Here is a 7689-nt window from a genome sequence, read left to right on the forward strand (position 1 = left end):
CAGGTGAAAAACTGGAATGCAGCATCAGTGCAGATAGTGTTAGGATGAGCTCATACTAGAGAAGAAGGATCCTGTTCCAGTATAGCGAAGGTTTTGCTAGGGGAACGGGGTGGGAGCTGTGGCTTAGTCAGTAAAGCACTGCCTTGAAAGATGAGGACCCAGGTTCAATCCCCAGAACCTACATAAAACAAGCTGAGCATGGGGGCGTGTACTAGGAATCTCAGCTCTAGGGAAGCAGAGACAGTAGACTCTTGGGAAGTTAGCAAGTTCCAGGCCATTGAGAGACCCTATCTCAAAAAAAGAAAAGAGAGAGGGGGGGGGAGAAAGAAAGAAAGAAGAAGAAGAAGAAGAAGAAAGAAAGAAAAGAAAGAAAGAAAGAAAGAAAGAAAGAAAGAAAGAAAGAAGGGAGGGGAGGGAGGGAGGGAGGGAGGGAGGGAGGGAGGGAGGAAGGAAGAAAGAAAAGAAAGAGAGAGAGAGAGAAGAAAGAAAGAAAGAAGAAGAAAGAAAGAAAGAAAGAAAGAAAGAAAGAAAGAAAGAAAGAAAAGAAATGTGCCAGCACCTGAGGAACACAACATCCAAGGTTGGATGCACACACACACACACATACACCATATACAGACATACACACACTATAGACACACACACACCATACATACACACACACTATATATATATATATACACACACACACCATACACACACACACCATACACACACACACCATACATACACACACTATATATATATATATATATATACACACACACACCATACACAGACACATAGACACAGACACAGACACACAGACGCACAGACACACACACACACACACACACACACACACACACGACGAGAGAGAGAGAGAGAGAGAGAGAGAGAGAGGACGAGAGGAGGAGGAGAGAGAGAGAGAGGACAGAGAGAGAGAGAGAGAGAGAGAGAGAGAGAGAAATCTGGACACAGACGTGCATGCAGGAAGGAGGAAGAGCAAGTGAAACTAGAGACAAAGATAGGGTTCGTCTTTCATGGGTGAGGAGAAGGGGCAATAGGACAAGCAGTGCATTCACACACACACACACACACACACAACACACACACTCACACACACACATACACACATACACACACACACACTCACACACACACATACACACATACATACACACATACACACACACACACCACACACACACACACACCGCCTCTGAAGGATCATGTCAGCACCTTGACCTCAGACTCTTCCCTTTCTGGGAACGGAGGCCATCTGTCCGTCAGGGTGCCCAGTCCACGCCCCTTAGTTAATGGCAGTCCAGGAAATGGTCCCTTCAGCCTGCAGATGTCACCACAAGCCGGTGCTGGCCATCCTGCTCCTTTCTCAGACTTCTTCTCTTGTCCTCAGTACAGCTCCTCCCATCAGGGCTCAGACCTGAGGGGTGCTCCCTGGTCTGAGTGCCTGGGAGGGGGTCCCCAGAATGGCAGCAACAGCCAAGTGTGGCAAATGCCGATACTTCCAGCACTGGGGAGGCTGAGGCAGAGGGGTTCAAGACCAGCCTGAGCTACATGGCAAAATGGTCTCAAAAACCAAACTTCAACCCTTCTGTGCTGCTACATTGCTTGGGAAATGTGTTTGTCCCAATATAACTGAACAATCAGGGGCCAGTTAGAGCATAATGGGAATTGTATAATCGAGTTCATCTTTGATACTGTGTATATGTCGGGGGGGGGGGGGGGGGGAGGTATGCATGATTTGAAAGCCAGACATCAAGTGTCTTCCTAATCACTCATCACCTTATTTTTTCAAACTTTATTATTTAAAGAAGTTGCAAATAAAAAAAATTAGCACTCACCACAGTTAAGCTTCACATTGGATTTTGTAGATCCACTACTGAATATATCTTTATACACTTATTCACTACCTAAAAGGGAAAATCCACACAGAACTACCAAAGGGACTCGCTCACTGTCCTCTTTCCTAACGCGTGTCTGTTACCTGCATTCAGTCTCTTTCCTTAATAGGTAGCCTTTCTTGTTCTGCTTTCTCTATCTTGTGCTGTACCCACACATACATTATTTTGGTGTTTTGTTTTGTATTTGAGACAGGTTCTCTCACGTAATCTGGAACTCACCGATTCAGCTAGACTGCCTGGCCGGCAAAGCCCGGGATCCTCCTGTCTCCACTGCCCTCCCGTGATAATAGGCGAGTGTGGCCACTCCCATGTTTGTGCAGGGCTGGGGCTCCCTCCCCCCCCCCCCCCCCGACTCAGGTCCCCAGGCTTGCAGAGCAGGCACCTGACTGTCTTCCCAGTCCCACGTGTATTTGGTTGGTTGGTTATTTTTTTTATTACATTTTACATTTATTTGGGGGTGGGGGTGTACAGTTTGGAGGTGAAAGGACAACTTGGGGGAATTGGTTCTTCCCTTCCCTCACGTGGGTCCCGGGGATGAACCTCAGGCCCCAGGCTTAGAATCCGGTGCCTTTACCCAGGGAGCCATCTCATCAGCACCTGTTGGTGGTTTTGTTGTTTTTTGAGACAGGTTTCTCTATATAGCCCTGGCTGTTCTATGACTCATGTAGACCCAGGCTGGCCTCAAACTCACATAGATCCTCCTTCCTCAGCCTCCTAAGCACTGACACCAAAGTCATGCACCACCATGCCTGGCTCTGTTGGTGGTTTTGTTTGTTTGTTTGTTTTTATGTATATGGGTGCTTTCCCTGCAGGTGTGTTTATGCACTGTGTGCATGAAGTGTGTGCAGAGGCCAGAAGAGAGCATTGGATCTCCGGGCACTGAGGTTACAGACAGTTGTGAGCCACTGTGAGAGAGCTGTGAATTGAACTGAGGTCCTTCGGAAGGGCAAGCAGCGCTCTTAAACTCTGAGTGAGCTCTCCAGCTCTCTGTTGGTGACTTTTAAGGTAGGGTGCCATGTACCTGAGGGTCCTCCTGATCTTCCCAACTTCACTTCCCACGTGCTGGGATGATAGGTGTGTCCTACCATGCCTGGTTCATATTTGTGAATTCTCACCCTCCTTAAATTCCCCCATTGTTCTTGCCTGTGAAATGCAGAAAACTGTGACACAGAGCACTTCTATGTGAAAATGGTGGCCATCTGGATGGGAGCCCAAGGCAAAATGTGGGTAAAATGGCACAGGAATGCCAGCTTCTGAACTGGGCTGGGCCTGCAAGCCATCAACATTTGACACTGGAGGTTGCAGCCAGGGAGCTGTTACCAATAAGACACTCATTTTACACCCACAAATGGCCATCTGGGTGAGCCAGTGAGGGGTGGCTGAGTCCTGAAGTCGTTTCTCTGATGTCACCTCATTTCCAAGACACTGTAGGACTTCCTCAATCTCAGCTTCTTCTTTCTTTAGAAGGACAAAGAAATCAGAATGTCTCTGGAGTCCCATTCAGAACCATCAGGATCTGTGTTTGCCCAAATTATAATACTCGGATTCTAAGTGCTTTGGTTCAATATTAAACTGGTATGTTGAGACCCAACCACTCAAGAGATAAGACAATGAAAGGTGTGGGGACTGCCTCAGTGGCCAAGAATGTTTATCAGACAAGCATAAGGACATGAACTCAAACCCCCAGTATCTGTAAGGGCTGAGTGTGGTTGTGTGTGCCTGAACCCCAGTGCTGAGGGCAGAGACAACTGAATGCCGGGACCGGCCAGCCAGCCAGCCTAACCTAAATGAAGAGGCTCAGTGAGAGCCGTATTTCAAGGGAACAGGGTAGAGGGTGATAAAGCAGGGCCCTGGCGTCCGCATGTATTCCATCCACATGGATAGTTACGGCAGTGGAAGGGAAGGACACGTAAGTACTGCCTTTGTCACAGATGGCATTGGTGGCTTGAGTGGACTGTGCCAGGGGCCTCCCTCCTCCTGAGTCCCAGATTTTGACTCTCTGCCCAGTTTTATGCAGTCTCAAGAGTCTGTGTGCTTTATGCATATAGCCAGCAGCACACAATATCCCATCGTATTCCGGGGTGCTTTTCCCTGACTCTCAGGCTCATTAGGTGTGGCCGTGCTGGGAGGCCTTGGACGCATCCTGGGAACTTTGGCCTAAAGCCAGAGCACCTCTCTGCTCTCCAGACCTCTTCCTGCAGGAGGAAGCTGGGGCCTCAGCACATCTAAGCACATGGAGAAGGAACACTGTGCCTGGGAAATTCGCATCTGGGGAACAGCTGTGTGCATTTGCGGAATGCACACACCGGCCACGCTGCTGAACATGGGAAACAGCGCAGCACTGCTGAGGAGCCCGCCAGCCGGCATGACAGGTGGACGGCTGTGGCATCACCTGTAGAACAAGTGACTGCTTCCGTCCAGCCAATAGTGTAGCCTCGCTGACTTGAACACCACCCTGAACCTCGCTGTAATGTCGGGGAGAAGGAACAGGAGAGTTCCTGTGATGGAGAGGTGGGGCGGGGAGCAAGGACAGAGCTGGAAGTGGCTCCTAATGTCCCTGCTCTCTACAGGAAAATAAACAATTTAAAAGAAAAGGCCTTAATCTGGTACTACAAGATGGCTCAGGCTTGGTGCCTGGTCTACAGAGCGAGATCCAGGACAGGCACCAAAACTACACGGAGAAACCCTGTCTTGAAAAACCAAATAAGGGGCTGGAGAGATGGTTAAGAGGTTAAGAGCCCTGGCTGCTCTTCCAGAGGTCCTGAGTTCAATTCCCAGCAACCACGTGGTGGCTCACAATGGTGCCCTCTTCTGGCCTGCAGACATACATGCAGGCGGAACACTGTGTACAAAATAAAGAAATAAATCTTTAAGAAAAAAAAATAGATTGATAGATAAATAGAATGTCTTATTATTATTAACCCAGTATAACTGACACAGGCTTAGGAGTACAGATTCCAAAGAAGGAATTTTAATAACTTTTACAGTCAGGGCAAAGGTGCCTGTCAATCAGCACTGTCAGGGAATGCATTAAGACACTCAGATAGAGTGGATATGGTGGTGTACGCCTTCAGTCCCTGTACTTGGGAGGCAGAAGCAGGTGGATCTCTGTGAGTTCAAGGGCAGCCTAGTCTACATAGTAAGCTCCAGATCAACTTCAGCTACATCATGAGACCCTGTCTCAGAGGAGGAAGTTGATGAGGGGACTGACTCAGGCCCTCGGGCCAGTTAAGCAGGCTGGGAGATTCAGACCACCCAATGGGAGACATGACCCCCTGCTTACGGAGAAGCCGAGGCAGTCAGGGTCTGCTGTGTCAAAGCAAGGGAGGTTAAGTGGAACACACACCACGGAAAGTCTAACCATCATCCAAATGTTAGGTCAGATACCAAGTTTGTTTTCTAAAGGCTAAAGCAGCCTTGGGCATCTTAAGGCCTCAGATAAACAGCCTGGCGTTTACATTTCCTTGTGGGAGGATGAAATTGTCCACACCACGCTTGCCAGAAGGAATCCTGCGGCAGCAATTTCTTTAGGAATGTTTAATTTTCCCCAACCAAACAACCAGCCACCAGGACTTAAATGCCTTTCTGGTTGGACACTGTCCCACGGCCCTGGGAGGCCCACCCTGCATGGTTCTGGACACCCAGGCTGCAGCAGTGTACCAAAGGCCCAGAGACAAGAGCCATCTAAACTTGCTGATCCTGGAGTTCCACGGGGACCAGGCAGAGAACAAGCGGAGGAGAGGCATCTTCCTGGGACATGCGCCTCCTTAGCAACATCCCAATCCTTATGCACAGCATCTCTGAGCCTACTTCAGTGGCCTCTTTTCTTTTCCCAGTCCAATCCCATTATTTTTCCTAACAGAGGGTTCATCATGGTTCATTCCAGAGGCCAAGACCAAGTCCCAGCATCTGGTCTCCAGGTCAGAAGAAGCAGTTACTCGGAATCCTAAGGATAAGAGGGAGACTTGGGACCTGCAGGGGCCTGGTTTTTTGTTTGTTTGTTTGTTTGGTTGGTTTTTGTTTTTTTCTTGTTTTTTGGTTTTTGGGTTTTTTTTTTGTGTGTGTGTGTGTAGTGTTTTAACACTTTATTTTATTTTGCATGTGTTTTAAATTAGTGCTTTCTAAGTTCTTCTTAAGAATGTTTTAAAGGATGGAGGTCAGAGGTGTCCTGCTCTACCATGCTATGCTTTTTTCCCTTGAGACAGGGTCTCAAGGAATCTAGAGCTAGCATGGTGCCCAGAAAATCCTAACAATTCTGTGTGCGTGCATATCATGTGCATGCCTGATGCCTAAGGAAATCAGAAGAGGGCATCAAATCCTCTGAAACTGCAATTATAGATGGTTGTGAGCCACCATGTGGGTGCCGGGAACTGAACCCAGGTCCTCTGAGAGAGCAGCAAGTGCTCTGAACCACTGAGCCCTCTCTCCAGGCCCACTGGCCCATTGTTATTATGAACATCAACAAAACCAGTAGAGCCCCTGTCCATCTCAGCCTCCTGCTGCTGCTGCTGCTGCTTTTCTGTTTGCACATGTCTGTGTGCAGAGCAGAAGTCTTAAAGGGCACAGTCCCTGGATTCTAGCACATTGTCAAAGGTGGGTGTCATTTGTCAATACAGTTATGGTAGAGAGGCAGCAGGCAGTACATGGGGGGCGTCATTCTGACGTGCTGGGTTCTACCCCCTGTGCAGTCTGTTGCTTGATGGGCTCTCTGGGGTCCCTTTGACGGTTCATGGCAGCGCTATTTGAATACCATCATCACGTGGGCCTGGGAAGAGAAGGGCCTACCTGTAGGAGCACTTGGAGGTGGGTACCGTGCTGAGACTTACTTGTGGTTTTTTTAGACAGGGTCTCACTTTGTAGCCCTGGAAGGCCTGAAACTCACTATGTAGAACAGTCTGGCCTTGAACTCACAGAGATCCACCTGCCTCTGCCTCCAAAGTACTAGGATCAGAGACATGGGCCACCATACCTGGTTACTTGTGGTCTTTGAAAAAAAAGAAAAAGAAATAAAGGAAGGAAGGAGTCGGGCGGCAGTGGTGCACACCTTTAATCATAGCACGCGGGAGGCAGAGGCAGGCAGATCTCTGTGATTTCAAGGCCAGTCTGGTCTATAGAGCGAGCTCCAGAACAGGCACCAAAACTACACAGAGAAACTCTGTCTTGAAAAAACCAAAAAAAAAAGAAGAAGAACAAGAAGAACAAGAACAAGAAGAAGAACAAGAAAAAGAAGAAAGAAAGAAAGAAAGAAAGAAAGAAAGAAAGAAAGAAAGAAAGAAAGAAAGAAAGAAAGAAAGAAAGAAAGAAGAGGGAGGGAGGGAGGGAGGGAGGGAGGGAGGGAGGGAGGGAGGGAGGGAGGGAGGGAGGGAGGAAGGAAAGAAAGAAAGAAAGAAAGAAAGAAAGAAAGAAAGAAAGAAAGAAAGAAAGAAAGAAAGAAAGAAAGAAAAGAAAAGAAAGAAAAGAAAAAAGAAAAAACATGCCTGGCAGGTGGATCTCTCTGAGTTTGAGGCCAGCCTGGTCTACAGAGCAAGTTCCAGATCAGCCAGGGCTACAGAGAAACCCTGTCTTGAAAAAAAAAACAATAACAAAATACATGTCTAGGGCAGAAGAGATGGCTTAGAGGTTAAGAGTACAATACTGCTCTTCCAGAGGACCTGAGTTCAGTTCTTAGCACCCACTTCTGGTAACCCACGACTACCTCCAACTCTAACTTCAGGGGGTCTGATGCCCTTTTGCTGACTTCTATGGATACCCACACACACGTAGCATACACTGACAGACACAGTTT

This window comes from Peromyscus maniculatus, chromosome 14 (genome assembly GCF_049852395.1).
Source record: "Peromyscus maniculatus bairdii isolate BWxNUB_F1_BW_parent chromosome 14, HU_Pman_BW_mat_3.1, whole genome shotgun sequence".
NCBI classification, from domain to species: Eukaryota; Metazoa; Chordata; class Mammalia; order Rodentia; family Cricetidae; genus Peromyscus; species Peromyscus maniculatus.